At 43.9% G+C, this 16173-nt stretch overlaps 1 protein-coding gene across 1 annotated transcript in view; it reads left to right on the plus strand.

The window, feature by feature from the left end:
- Positions 1–16173, plus strand: part of NCOA3 (nuclear receptor coactivator 3) — a gene marked incomplete in the record, with an annotated part of 973610 nt that overhangs the window by 199377 nt on the left and 758060 nt on the right.

Genomic DNA, 16173 nt, shown 5'->3' on the forward strand with positions numbered 1-16173 from the left:
TCCTCTCCATTAGAACCAAAGTAAACATTGCATCGTGGCTTTCTAAAAGTACCAAATCTAAAATTGCACTTAGAAACAAGGCATGGACAACTTACCGGACAACAAGCGCCCCACTTGACCAACTCCTGATTAGACAGCTAAATAATGATACTAAAAAGTCTAAATTTAGATAAAAAAAACTACTACTGCCATCTGCAACAGAAACATCAAAATAAACCACAAAAGTTTTGGGCTGGAATAAACAAACTCTTTCACCCAGGCCAAACCACCACTCCATCCCCTTCAGCTTCTAAACAAAAATTCCCAGACGAAATTGCCAATACCTTCAATAGCGTCTTCACAGAAACTATCAAGTCTCTGGCCAGCCAACTTACTCCCAGCAGCTCTAATTCAATTGTGGCCTCACAATGCTCAATCATCCTTCAGCTTTCAACCTGTTCCTACTCCACTTGTTGTGGCCCTACTCAAAAAACTTAGACGAACCTCCCTAGCTGCCGACCTCCTCCCTGCAGACTGTCTGCAAAAAGCTGTAGTTGCCATAGCATACCCAGTCTCTATTTTGATCAACAGAGCTATATCTGAAGCTACCATCCCCACTATCTGGAAAATTTCTCATGTCATACCTCTCCATAAAGGAGGAGGTTCCATTGAACTGTCAAACCTTAGGCCCATAGCAATTCTGTCACTGCTAGCTAAAATTATGCAGAAGTGTGTCCATAAACAGCTCATGCACTATCTCACTCAGAATAATCTGTTATCTGACTCCCAGCATGGCTTTAGGCCACACCACAGTACTACCTCAACCCTCCTCTCTTTCTCAAATGTTATAAACCACAACCGAAATAATAACAAACTAACTATCCTTAGCACTCTTTCTAGATCTCTCTAAGGCTTTTGACATGGTTGACCATAAACTGCTTATGAATACTCTGAAGGTCAGCTCCTTAAGTAGCCATGCACTCCAGTGGTTTCAATCATACCTCGAGGGCAGACAACAGGCAGTCCTATGGCAGGACAAGCTATCTACACCACCTGTCCATCACATTAGGAGTCCCCTAGGGTTCTATACTAGGACCCCTTCTTTTCTCTGTCTTTATCAACGACCTCCATACTGTCATCCCAGAAGTAACCTGCATTCACTATGTGGATGACTCCACTTTAATTTGCTCTGCCACCTCCCCAGATAATCTACTCACATTAAACCAAAACACCTGTAATACAGTGGAAAATGGTCTGTCTAATCAACGTCTGATTCTTAACCCTAACAAAACTAAGCTGCTCCTGTTCTTCCCAACATGCAGGACCTCCCCTCCACTTTTCACCATAGTAGTTAACAATGGCACCATCATCTCCCCAGAAAAACAAGCAAAACTATTTGATGTCATTGTAGATAATAAGTTTGATATGTATGTCAATCAAACTGTCAAAACTATAAACAAAAAGCTCTTCTCTCGTTACAGAATTGAATCTTTCCTTACTCCAGTAGCTATACCTACTATTGCCCGATCCCATCTTCTCTCTATCTTTCTCTATGCCTCACCTTTATTCTCCAACCTGAACAAAACATATCTTAATAAACTTTCATCCTGTTATTACCACATAGCTAGATTTGCTACTGGTACGGCATACAGGCCACACCACTGCCACAACTTAAATCTTCTAGGGTGGCTTGAACTACCTAGTCTACTGCAGTTCAACCAACTCCTAGTGGTGCTTAAAGTCCTTTACCATCCAGAAAATACACCTGCACTTAACATCATCAGTCCCTACAGTGGCAATCAGCCACTCTGCTCATCCACTAGACTCGTAGTTCAAACATTCAATTCCAACTACTCAGCTGGGGACTCTTGTTTGCCAACTCTTTTGGTAAGACATGGAACTTACTCCCAGCTGTCGACTCTAGAACCCTCACTAACCTTATTTAAAAACAAACTCAAGAAGTACTTCAAAACACACTGTCTATGTGCTAATCCTGACTAGTACCTTTTCTAATACTTAGATGCCTCATTTACAGCTGTCTTACTCTATCTAACCACTCTGTTCCAGAATGGGTCAGTTGTAGAAACTGCTTCTCAATGTGCCTTTACTACATGTATAAAATGCTGGCATTTTTTGTCTGTAACCTGTATGTAATTAGTATTTACTATATGTTCTGTGTATTCTGTTCTTGGAGCTTTTCTTCCTGGGCCTCCGCTAAAAATGAACGTGTATCCAGTCAGACTATCCTGGTCAACAAATGTAAAAAAATAAATATGCCACAGTTTGAGACGTCATGCTAAAACATTTGGTGTGTATTTCTGAACATAAGTCTTGGAAAAAGCTTGTTTGTACATGAAGATGTTTTGTCTTGTGATGGTAATAGTTACAACTGGCACACCAGTAGTCCTGTGACCTGGATTTCACATTACTTCGTATCACATTGTTACTCCTCAGTTTTGTCTGTACTTGACAAACTTATCGTATATTCTGCTCTTTGGCGTTTATGTAGTTGAAGTATTCTGTTAATTGTCTGAATTTCTACTTGCTCGTTTACAAGTTTTCCTGCTGTACTGTTCTGGCTTTCTTGCTGTTACTTTATCTTTTTTTTTTGCCGTTGTCTACTACAGTTTATTATTTTTTGTATTGGAGAATTTTATTTCCCAGCTGAACATTCCTTGTTAACAAATAAGTGCAAATTATGTGCCATATTTTCCACCACATTTTACAAGCAGCAATTCATATAAAACTAATATGACATGAGTTGCATTGCATGCAGCAGTAAGTCACAGTAGTAAGCAAGCAACATCACTCCCTTCCCCCATAACCATAGTCGGGGGGGGGGGGGCAGCGCATGTCTTTGACCTGGAGCAAGCAGTGTGGGTCATAGTACTACAAAAAAAAGACAAATGCTCTTGAGTACAGCACAGTTGACAAAATGAGCATATGCAGTTATTACTGTATGTGTAGTAATTCACTTGTTTCAGACACTAAGGCAGCAGCACCCTGTACTTGCTTTATTTGGATGCAGGCAGTCCTGTTCTTAGTAAGTTATTTTGTCTTGCTTCAGACAGTATAGCAACAAGAGACCACAGCAGCCATACACACAGTTTTTAGCTGACATGATTGAGTGAACAGGCAAAGCAAATATTGTCTGTAGTTGTGTGTTGTCTTGTCCCAACAACACTCAAACAGAAAGCATGCCATTCTCACAGTTTTTGCCCTAAATGTTGAGGTAAACTTGTTCATTCTTTTTGAGATTTCGTTCTCCTCAGAATTGTTTTGCCCAGACTCCTAACAATCCCTCCTCATCCACCAACTAATATAAACTTCCTTTGAAGCAGCACCTTTTCAGGGGAAGGGAGCAAACTTGATGAAGTAATTTTAGCTGTTGGTAATTAGGACCATAACCCTGCTTTTACAGTAGCCACAGCTGGAGTGAGAGTACAGTGGGTGTGAGAATAATCATGAGAGAAAATTTTGTCCGCTCTAATCTATTTTATTTTGTCTCAAATAGCAGGTATCTGTTAGGCTCTTGCCCCAACAGAAATGACATCAGATTGGGTACAGTGGACTTGACTGGGTTACCTGCATGAACCAAATATTACTCTGCATACAACTAACAGCTTCTGCACCATCACCATAAGAGTCTCAATTGGAATGGGTATGATGGAAATGACTATCTGGCTTGTCTGGTAGGTTGACACTGACATGTTAATGAGCTACTTTCTGTACCCATGTTACAGGTCAATTTGCCTGCTGTGCAACTATGCAAGTCTCTTAACCAGACATTGTATCCTTTTTGCCCCTGAAAAGGGAAATTTGAGTTGTACAGTGCACAGGGCTGACTTGCCTACACAAGACAGAAAGAAATATATTGTTGTGCATTATTTCTGCTTGTTTATAAAATGCATGTAGCAAGTTCAGCCCCGTGGCGGTCACCTAAGGCAGTGGTGTTTCTGCCCATTTGCAGGAATTCTTAAAGATAATAGTAGGTTTCATTTTGTCAGATATGCAGCCAGCAAGAAGCTTATGCTGAATAAAAGACCTTCCTGCTTTGTACCTATGTAAGTTTCAAGAATGCTCCTCCAAATTTAAGACAGAACTGTGTTAGTATCCAGGCATTTAGAAAAAAAACAACTACTGAAATCCAGCTTATTCCAAAAGTATTTTAAACTTAGCTTGAAAAAAAATTCTACTTCAAAAACAGACTATGTAGTAATATAATTTGGTCCTTTAAAGCAGAATTAATGTTGCTTTATTTCACTACTTCATTCCAAGGATTAAACATACAAGCACTGATCTTCCCTTAAGGTTAAAAGAACAAATATAGTAAACGTACGCAAAACCTTATTAGATAAATGTGGCACGTCTGAAATGCATGCAGTTGTATTATTGCAAGTAATAAAGATTGTTTTTCCTTAGCATGTCATCCTATTGCACAAAGGTGGAGCATCCACGGAGCCAAGAAATTATAGACCCATCCATAGGAGATTACTAGGCTAATGTCTCTGGCGCCCTTACAAGCCTAGCCAAGAGTTTATCCCCAGAAAAGAAACCACAATTAGCGTCTGTTGCGGCCCCCCCACCCCCCCAAATGAGGGACACAGGTGGAACTCCTGGGGCAAATTTGTAGATGTTCTTCATGTTTCACTGTTGCAGTCATTACATTTGGGTAATCCTGCTGGCAGGTTGCCCTCAGCCAGCCTGAATTCCAAAGTCTTGGGTCCTGTATCGGCTGCTGTCGCCCCTTTCCTGACGTCAGGTCGTCAGGGGTATAAAAGAAGCAGCCCACACCATTTTCTTCAGTATTTCTTGCTGCGCGGTGCCCGAAGCAGAAGCAGTTCGCAAGTGCCGGTCGGCCGACTCCTGAGATTTTCGTGTTTGAGTTTCAGACCTGAAGTCTTCAGTAAAGATAAGTACCCCATTGGGGAAACTTTTTTCTTGCTCCAGACCGATGTCAGAAAAAGTTAATTGTATTTCTTGTGGAAAGCAAATTCCTCATAAGGATTTTCATTCTTACTGTATTCCTTGCCTAGGCCCTGATCACAGTGTTGCTGGTTGCCGGTTTTGTGTTAGATTTAACCAACGTTAAGCGTCTGTATTATTTTTCTTTAAACTTTTTTGGATGCCGGTTTAATTATCCTGAAATGTCATCTGATAGCCATCCAACTACCGGAGTTTACAAAAAACGCAAAGAAAAGGATAGAGAAAAACAACTGAGGCCCAAAACCGATGAAGCTTCTCCTAAGCCAGTCGCTGGTTTGCCAGTTCTCAGTGAGGTGCTTTCGCAGCCCCTGACGCCTGCTACTTTAGAGTCGCAGGCCGCTACTGACTCCCACGTGGAGTCGGCCATGCCGCTGGATACTCCAGGTATTGGAGCCTCGGACACGAATCCCTCAGATGGGTCCGGAGCCGCTGAGCCAGGTACTGAGGGTGTATTCAGACCTAAACATCTTTACATTAAAACGACTTCAGCTTCAAAGGCAAAGACTAAAGCACCTTCTAAAGCAAGGAAACACTCAAGAGCCACATGGGACAGGCCTCTATGCCCAATAAACAGATGCTCAAAATGGCCGAAGACTTGATTACCTTGATCAGGGGTTCCCATCCCCCTCCTGATAAGAGGCCTAGGCAATGACACTGACTATGAATCTTCAGATCAGGTTTCTATTTCTTCTGATTCCTCTTCTGATCAGGAATATTCTCTTCCCCCTCATGAGGATTCGGATGCTGAAGAATCCTCCTGAGGACTATTCCTTTGGGGAAACCTTGCATACCATGAGGGAGCATTTCCACTGGGAGAGCCAAGATCTTTCAGAATCTAAAAAGAGGCTCAGGTATTTTCTTTTACTACCTCAGCACAGGCCTCTAGCCATTCCGCCTGTGTTAGACATTGTAGATGTGTTTTCGGAGTCTAGTCTGACCCCTGACTCCCTACCCCCAGCTCCTGTTAAGCCTGACGGACATTACAGGGTTCCTGACCCACACAGATTTCTTTTTAAAAACCCTGCTGCTGACCCAGAAACTATTTCACAGGGTCCAAAGGGAGTTAAAGCTTCCACTGCAAAAAACCCAACCCCCTCTGACAGAGATTCAAGGGCACTGGATAGATGGGGGAAAAAAGTTTACACATCTGCAACTTTGGCAATAAGGGCCTTAAACTGCCAATTTCATATGCTTAAGTATCAGCAACATGTCATGGGATTGCTTAAACAGAAAATGTTGTTAAATTCAGAATGTGCAGAAAACAAGAAAATGCAGGATTTATTGTATGCAGCAGAACAAGTTGGAAAACGTACTTTGCAATGTGGTTTTGATTCTTTGGAGGCCTCCTGCAGGGCCGCAGTTACAGGTTCTGTAATTAGGAGGCATGCTTGGTTAAAGGAACAATATCTGCCTGATCATGTTAAAATTAAATTACTAGATGCACCTTTACAACATGATACTTTGTTTGGTGTTAAGGCAGAAGAGGTGTTAAAGAAAATGGAGGACAAAGCTACATCTATGCAAACTGTCAAAGATTTTTTACAAGTACAGCTACCTAGGATTAGTAGACACTTGCCTACAAAAAATTGGTCCTTTCCTGTGTCAGACGTCAAAGGGGCAGATCCAGACGCCCTAGGGGCAGATCCCAGATGCAAGGTTCTTATAGGCCCAAGCAGTGGGGTGCTTCTACCGCCAAAGCTGGAGAAGATAGATCACAAACGTACAGAAAACAGTCCGAATGACTTCCCCCTGCCTGCGCCAAACACTTATCTTCTGGCAGCACCCTTAGGGGGAAAATTAGCACTTTTTGCTCAAAATTGGCACATCATTACCCAGGACAAGTGGGCCACTCTGGGGCAGAAACAGAAAGGAAAATGGCGTCGGCTGATGCTTTTATACCGCAGAGACAGAGAGAGATGACGCTGAGTCGTCAGTTCAGCGAGGAGGACCGGACCGACAGGAATGACCGACTGCAGGGCTGCTGACGACAACCCACTTGTTATGACTGCAGATGCTATCCAGTTCGGACATCTACATTTATGGTAGGTACAAAACTGTACTTTCTAAACATTGTCACAAGGCTACAAGTTCCATTTCCATACTCGGCCAAAGGCAAACGGCTGGCCAGTTCTGCCAAAAAGACAATGGGCAGAGGCACAAAAACAAGTCTCATCCCTCATGGACATGGGGGCCATTCAGCAAGTACCAGAGCAAGAGCAGGGACAAGGATTTTACTCTACTGTTCTTGGTACCCAGAAAGGACAAGGCCTGGAGACCGATACTGGACCTATCTATTCTGAACACTTTCCTGGATATTCCTGAAGCAGCTTCTGCCCATGCTGGCAAGAATGCTTGGCTTGTGACTTTAGACCTAAAAGAGGCATACCTGCATGTTCCAATCAGACAATCATGCAGAAAATACAGAAGATTCAAGGCTGGCTCAATGCACTACCAATTCTCTGCACTGCCCTTTGGCATATCTACTGCGCCCGGGTCTTTACGAAGTGCCTGGCACCAGTAATTGCATTCTGCAGACAAAGAGGAATACAAATATATCCTTACTTGGACGACTATCTCATTCAAGCAGAGAACAAGGACATTCTTCTTCAACATCTGGCGTTTGTGAAAAGACTTCTAACATGCCTAGGATACACCGTCAACAAAAAGAAATCAAAACTAGTACCCTCACAAGAGATAACATTCCTGGGTGCAAGCTTGAATACAACTGCCCAGATGGCTTATCTCAGGCCAGACGAACAAAGGCAACTGACTACCTATTTCAAAATATTGGCAACAGCGGCCCAGTTATCTGCAAGAAAAATTCTGCAGGCTTTGGGCTTCATGGCATTCTGCATCCTACTAATTCCATATGCAAGACTGCATATGAGGAAACTTCAATGGTACCTAAAAAGTGTTTGGACTCAACATTGCCACAGCCTGGAAACTGTCATTACTCTCATTCCCTGCCTGCAACAGGAGTTTCGATGGTGGGCAAAGGCTTGTCACCAGAACAAGGGACAACCATTCACATTACCTTCAGCCAGGCAGACACTAACAATGGATGCATCAGACTATGCCTGGGGAGCCCACATGCAGGAAGATGCATTCAGGGCACATGGTCTTCTACCCAAATGCATCTACATATCAATCAAAAAAAGATGTTAGCTGTTCAAAATGCCCTGACAGCCTTCAAGGACCTACTTCATCTGGGACAACTACTGATAAAGGCAGACAACACCACAGTCATGTGGTATATAAACAAGCAGGGAGGCACACATTCTTACCCCCTTTGCATGACCTTGTGGGACACAGCTTTGACCTACCAAGTGCATCTACAGTCACAATTCCTGCCAGGAAAGGAAAATACTCTGGCAGACGAACTAAGCAGAAACCTCATGGATCCCCACGAGTGGCAGCTGGATCCACAAGTCTTCAGCATAACAAGGAAATGGGGATTCCCGGACATAGATCTATTTGCCTCCCCTCTCAATTACCAACTCAAAAGATTCTGCACAAGGACTTATCACAGACAAGCACGGAAAGTGGATGCTCTATCTTTCAGCTGAAAAACCTATCAGTATATGCCTTTCCTCCACTGCCTCTCCTCCACAAGGTGCTCCTAAAGGTCAGACAGGAGAAGCCAAAGATGACACTGATTGCCCCAGACTGGCCATGCCAGTACTGGTATTCAGTACTAAGGAAATTATCTCTCTACCCAGTTTGGACCTTACCTCAAATACCTCGACTACTGTCCCAGCAAAACAATCAGATCATGCATAGCCAACTCAGGACATTAAACATGGCAGCATGGCTGATAATGTAGTCCTACATAAAACACCTCAGTAAAGCTGTGATGGATGTCATTCTGGAAGCCAGAAGGCCTTGTACTAGAAAGTCTTATGCTGGAAAATGGAAGAGATTCTATGCCTGGAACCAGGCACAAGGAACTGATACAGCGGTACCAAATATTCCTCATATTTTGCAATACTTAATGGAGATGCCGGACAAAGGCCTATATTTTTCATCAATTAAAATTCATGCCTCTGCCATTTCGGCTCATTACTAAGGCAGTACCTCAGAGGAGCCAAAAATTTAAGGCCCCCAAGGAGACTACCAGTACCTGCATGGGTCCTCAACTATGTCTTGGAAAAGCTCACCCTGCCTCCTTTTGAGTCAGCTGCTACTGCTGATATGAAGTTTTTATCTTGGAAAACAGCTGTGCTCTTAGCAATTACTTGTGCAAGACAAGTTTCAGAGCTATAGGCGCTCATTGCTGTGGAAACTCATCATTTTTCATCCAGACAGGGTCTCCTTGAGGACAAACCCAACATTTATGCGTAAAGTAGTATCCAGTGTGGCTCTTAACCAAGCCATCTATCTGCCAACCTTTAACCCAAATCCACAGAACAAGAGGGAGAGAATTCTAAATTCTTTGGATGTACACAGCTTAGATTCTACTTGGACAGAACCAAAGCTTTCAGGAAGACAGAGCAATTACTAGTGGCGTATGCTGCAGGATCACAAGGAAAGCCTATCTCAAAGCAGACTATTTCTAAGTGGTTAGGCCACTGCATTCGTTTCTGTTACACCATGGCAAGCCAGTGCCTAAGGGCATTAGCCCTCATTTCACCAGAGCTGCAGCCACCTCAGCAGTCTTTCTCAGGGGAGTACCAACCAGATACATTTTAGAGGCGGCTACTTGGAGTTCAGTGCACACCTTTACAAAGCATTATCATCTGCCACTCTACTCTAAATCTAGGGCAGGCTTTGCCACTGCAGTTCTGCAGGGCCTCATAGCCGCTCCTACTGCTGTCTAGTTCCAGCCTCCCAACCATAGCTTTGGGACTCTACCCAAATGTAATGACTGCAACACAGTGAAACACGAAGAACATAGTACAGTTGTGTACTCTTACCATAAATGTAGATGTTCGAGTGTATTCACTGTTGCAGTCCAGGTTACCCACCAGCCATCCCCCTTTTTTCTTTTGGATGTTATCTTTCCTTCTCTGATTTATACTACCTATGTGGTGGTGTATTTGCTTATAGATGAAGGTAAAATTTATATTTGTGTATTTCTGAATATATATATATATATATATATATATATATATATATATATATATATATATATATATATATATATATATATATAAAGTTTGGCTACCCTTTTTGGGGGCACCTGACATCTGGGGCAAGAAAAACTGAAGAAAATGGCGTTGGCTGCATCTTTTAGACCCCCTGACGACTTGACGTCAGGGAAGGGGCGACAGCAGCCAATGCAGGACCCAAGACTTTGGAATTCAGGCCGGCTGAGGGCAACCTGCCAGCAGAATTACCCAAATGTAATTACTGCATCAGTGAATACACTCAAACATCTACATTTATGGTAAGAGTACACAACTGTACTTTGCACATCCACTCATAAAGGTTGCGCTTGAAGAGGGTCAGCGACGTACTTTGCTTGACATGTATTGGGAGTCTATTCCAGAGACGAGGCAGCTTCTGGGAGGCAAAACTGTCTCTCCAGTAGGTTTTGTTAATGTCTGATAGTAGATTTAAGCCTTTCTGTCAGGTACTACCCCAGTAGTTAGACTTACGGATATGGAGCATCTCTAGTAGAGCAGGGTCTGAGATCGCCATGTAGGTGAGAAACGGGTTATCTCTGAACAAGTTGTACGATACAGAGTAGAGTGATTGTGATTTCAGCATATCCACATAGGGCAGGTGTTGGAGGCCATGGATTCTCTGTGAGGTATTTCTTTGGCCTTTCCAGTGGGTGCACTTGTTTGGAGAGATACATACCTAACGGGGCATTGTACTCAATTATTGGCCTAATGAGGCCTTTTTTCTGAATACAATCCCTTTACTTATGAGATGAACCAAGTAAAAGACTTTTCTGACAACTGCTGCTACAGGATGGTCAAATGTTGAGATTGTCAACTTGTGTACCCAGGTCTCTTCACCACAGTTTGCTTAGGGGGTTGCCGCTAATGTGGTAATCAGTAGGGGCCATGTTTTTGCCGAATGGTTTAATAACATATTTTTTGCATTTAACTTAAGGCCATGACTTTGGCACCAGTCATTTGTTGCTGTGAGACCCTCTTGAAGTATGTTAACATCATTTGGGGAGTCGGACAGCACCCAACTTAGTCGTCCACAAACTGGGTCAGCCACAGGCCTTTTGTCTTTGCCTGGACCTCTGAGAAGTAAGATGCCAAACTATTTGGGTCCCAGGACAGATCCCTGGGGGACACCACTAGTGACAGGTCTGCTGTCAGAGGTAGTGGCACCTATTTTGACCTTCTGTGTCCTGTCAGTGAGCCAGTTGGCCACCCACTAGATCAGATGGGGATTTATACCAGGTTCTGCTGGCTTTTTGATGATGCCTGAGTGAGGGATTGTGTTCAAAGCTTTAGCCAGGTCAAGGTAAGCTGTGTGTACTGAATTTCCCTCATCCAGTGCCTTGGTGACTGTCTCAAAGTCAACCAGGTTCATCAGGCAAGATCTGCCCTTGACTAATCCGAACTAGGTGGGGTCAAGTGCTTGGAGATTGCCTATGTCCTTGTTTATGCGGTCCATTATACGCTGCATGGCTTTACAGATCAGACTGGGGCAGTAGTTACCAGGGTCAGTAGTAGCACCACCTTTGTGTAAAGGGATGACAATGGCAATTCTCCACTCTGCTGGAATGAAGCCTGTACTTAGGCTATGGTTGTATAGGGTACTCAATGGCGAGGCTAGTTCTTGACTGAGATGTTGCAGAATACAGCCTGGGATACCATCAGGTCCCATGGAAGCTGTGTTCTTTGCCTTGGATAGGGCCTTTAACACTTGGATCTATGGAGATGTGAGGTGTGGAGCAAGTATCTGGGATGTCAAATGGGCCTTTAGGGGGGATCAAGAGGGTGAAGTTTGCGCTGAACCTATCTGTATACTGGTTGGCTAAGCGAACAGGATCAGTGTAAGTGGCACCCTTAAGAACTAATTAGGAACAAACCTGGGCTTTGCCATGGAGGTTTCTGATTCAACTGAAAAAGGCTTTGTGGTTGGCCTTTGTTTCATAGGCTAGTTTCAATTCATAATTGGCTTTGGAGGTTTTCACTAGTGATGTAATTTGCTTGTTGAGGCTAGAGAGGGAGTTTTTCCAATTGGGAATTTGTGCCTTTTTACCCTTGGACAACATTTTTTCCTTTTGTTGTAAAGGCTGTTGATAGAGGATGTCCACCACATAGGTTTGTTTCCTTGCGGAGCAGGTTTTAGATGTTCATGTTTCACTGTTGCAATCATCACATTCGGGGTTATCTGCTTGCAGTAGCCCTCAGTCGGCCTGATTAACAAAGTCTTGGATCCTGCGTCGGTTGTTGTCCCTTCTTCCATGACGTCAGGTCATCAGGGGTATAAAACATGTAGCGGACGCCATTACATCAGTCTTTCTTGCCGTGCGGTGCCTGAAGCAGAAGCAGTTCGCAAGTGCCGGTCGGCCAACTCCTGAAATTTTTGTTTTCGAGTTTCAGAACCGTAGTCTTCAACTAAAGCTAAGCACCCCATTGGGCAAACTTTTTCTTTCTCCTTACCGATGTCAGTAAAAGTTAATTGCATTACTTGTGGAAGGCAAATATCACAAAGATTTTCATTTGTACTGTATTCCTTGCCTAAGCCCTGACCACGATAAACCGTGCTGTCGGTTTTGTGCTTTATTTAATCAGCGCACTATCCGTTGTTGGTATATTTTCGCCTCTAAATATTTCAGTTCTCGGTTTAATTATCCAGAAATATCGTCTGTTAGCCATCCGACTACCTGGATTCCGAAAAAAACGCAAGGATAAAGACAGACAGGCCGCCGAGGTCCAAAACTGCCGACGATGCTTCTAAGCCAGTTCGCCAGTACTTAGTGAGACACTTTTGCAGCCCCTGATACCTGCTACTTCTGATTTGCAGGCCTCTACTGAGACCCATTCAGAGTCCGGTATGCAGTGAGATGCTTCAACTATGGAACCTGTGGATGTCTCTACCTTGGATGGGTCCGAAGCTGCTGTGCAGGCACTGGCTTCTGAGGGTGTATTCAAGCCTATGGACTTCCATATTAAACCAACGCCTCCTTTTTTTAGGCCTAAATCTTGAACCATGCCTAAAAAACCGACGCCCAGGTCGCATGCTCAAGCCTCTATAGCTAAAAAAAAATATGATAAGAATGGCTGAAGATCTAATAACTTTAATTAGGGGAAGCCAGCTTCCCCCTTCTAAGAGACCTAGGACTGAAGTTGTTTACGAATCTTCTGACCTGGATTCTGATTCTTCTGATGATCTGGATTTGCCCTTGTCTACCTATGAGCATTCTGATGCAGAGGACTCTATTCCCTCTGCTTCCCCTTCAGAGGATTTTTCTTTTGTTGAAACCTTACATACTCTAAGGGAGCATTTCCACTGGAAAAGCCAGGATTTTTCTGATTCAGAAAAGAGGCTTAGGGATTTCTTACTCCTGCCTCAGCATAGGCCTTTAGCTATTTCTCCTATACTAGACATTGTTGATGATGCCTTTTGGGAATCTAGTTTGGCTCCTGATTCTTTGCCTCCTGCTCCCAGAAAACCTGGCCGATATTACAGGGTTCCTGATTCACACAAGTTCCTTTTTAAAAATCCTATTGTGAATCCAGAGACTATTTCACAGGGACCCAAGGGCATTAAGGCTTCTACTGCTAAAAATCCTACCCCTTCTGATAGAGACTCCAGGGCGCAGGATAGATGGGTTAAGAAGGTTTACACTTCTGCAGCCTTGGCCATTAGGGCTTTAAACTGCCAGTTTCATATGTTCAAGAATCAACATGTTATTGGAGTGCTTAAACAGAAAATTATGTTGATTCCTGACTGTGCGGAAAATAAAGAATTACAGGATTTAATGCATTCTGCTGAACAGGTTGGAAAACATACTTTGCAATGTGGATTTGATTCTTTAGAGGCCTCTTGCAGGGCTGCTGTTACTGGTTCTGTGCTCAGAAGACATGCTTGGCTTAGGGAGCAGTCTTTACCTGATCACGTTAAAGCTAAATTGCTGGATACTCCCTTAAATCAGGACTGCCTGTTTGGCAACAAGGTGGAGGAAGTTCTTAAAAAGATGGAAGATAAAGCTAAATCTATGCAAACTGTTAAAGATTTCTTACAAGTTTAGCCTCATAGATTTAGTAGGCACTGGCCCTCTAAGAATTGGCCCTTACCAGCCTCTTCAAGGTCTTCTCAAGCCAAACCCAGACATAGCAGAAACCCCAGGTTTCAGTCCCAGGGGACACACAAGACTAAGCAGTTGGGGGGTTTCCGCACCCAAAGGGAGTAGTAAGACTCCCCCCTGTGGAAAACAGTCTCAATTACTTGCTTCTAAAACTTACAAGCACTTCCCAACTGAATACTCCTTTAGGCGGAAAGATTGGTCTACAGTCCAAAAACTGGGAACTCATTACCCAGGACAAATGGGTTTTTAATATAGTGTCCCTAGGATACAGATTTCACTTTCACACCTTACCAACAACAAAGCAGGTGGCCAGATCTACCCCCAAATCAATGGGCAGATGCCCAAAATCAAGTACCGTCTCTCTCTTAAGCATGGGGGCTACTCAGTTGGTACCAGAAGAGGTAAAGGGGCAAGGGTTCTGTTAGAGACATTTCCTGGTACCCAGAAAAGGCAATACATGGCATCCTAACCTGGACCTTTCTACTCTAAATAACTTTCTGGTGATTCCAGAATTCAAGATGCTGACTCTTCAGCTGCTTCCTTTGCTAGGCGAAGATGCATGGTTGGCGACCCTAGATTTAAAAGAAGCATACCTGCACTTCCGTATCAGGGAGTTCTGCAGAAGATACCCAAGCTTCGAAGCAGGCTACATGCACTATCAGATGTTCGTGCATACAGCTGCAGTCATCACACTTGGGTTATCCTGCCGTCAGGCGGGTCCTCGATCGGACGAATTCCAAAGTCTAGGTCTGGCATCTGTTGTCGCCTCTTCCCTGACGTCAGTGCGACATGGGTATAAAAGAGGCAGTCAACGCCATTTTCTTCAGTCTTTCTTGCTGCACGGTGCCCGAAGCAGAAGCAGTTCGCAAGTGCCGGTCGGCCAGCTCCTGAGATTTACGAACAGTATTTCAGCCGAAGTCGTCTTTAAAGCCAAGTACCCCGTTGAGGAAACTTTTCTTGCCTCAGACCGATGTCAGACAAAGTTAATAATTGCATTTCTTGTGGGAAGCAAATACCGCATAAGGATTTTCACTCTTACTGTATACCTTGCTTAGGGCCAGACCACGACGTCTCGGCCTGCCGTTTTTGTGCTAGGTCTAACAAGCGCACTATTAAGCGCCAGGCGGAGTTCGCCCTTCATTAGTTTGGCAAAAAATTTAATTATATCATGTCATCGGATGCACCGACGCCAGTTTTAGGCAAAAGACGCAAGGATAAGGATAGACATCTGAGGCCTGCACCAATTACTGAGATCACGCTTAGGCCGACAACCGGTTCTCAGCGAGGCGCCTACGCAGCCCCTGACTACCGATGAAACTTTTTTTACCGGCAACTTCAGTACCCGAGGCCGCAGGATCCTCTGTCTCCATTCCCACTGCAGATACCGACGCCACTCTTGGCGGGGAAACCGAAATTTCAGCCAGGCCTGCCATTTCTGAAGGCGTTTTCAGGCCTACCACCTCCTCTATTAAATCATTCACTAAGTCCAAAGCTGCAATGAAAATTAAAAAACAAGGGCCTCAGACCCCCTCTCAAGGCCCCATGCCTAAAAAAAAGATGCTTAAAATGGCTGAGGATTTGATTACTGTCATCAGGGGTTCTCAACCCCCCTCAGGCAAAAGTCCCAGGTTGGAGGAAGACTACCCTTCCTCAGACCAGGCTTCTGTTACTTCAGACCATTCTGAGGACCAGGATTGCACCTATTCCCCATTTGAAGACACTGATGCTGAGGAGTCTATTCTCTCGGTCCCCCCCCACTGAGGACTTCTCTTTTGGGGAAACCCTGCATACATTGAGAGAGCACTTCCACTGGAAAGGCCAAGATTTCTCAGATTCCAAGAAAAGGCTCAGGGAATTTCTACTACTTCCCCAGCATAGGCTCCTGGCTATTCCTCCTGTCTTAGATATTTTGGATGATGTGTACCAGAAGCCAGTCTTAATCCAGACTCATTACCTCCAGCCCCTGTTAAACCAGACCGATATTA

The sequence above is a fragment of the Protopterus annectens genome, chromosome 12.part0, assembly GCF_019279795.1.
Source record: "Protopterus annectens isolate FY-2018-M chromosome 12.part0, PAN1.0, whole genome shotgun sequence".
In the NCBI taxonomy this organism is placed as follows: domain Eukaryota; kingdom Metazoa; phylum Chordata; order Ceratodontiformes; family Protopteridae; genus Protopterus; species Protopterus annectens.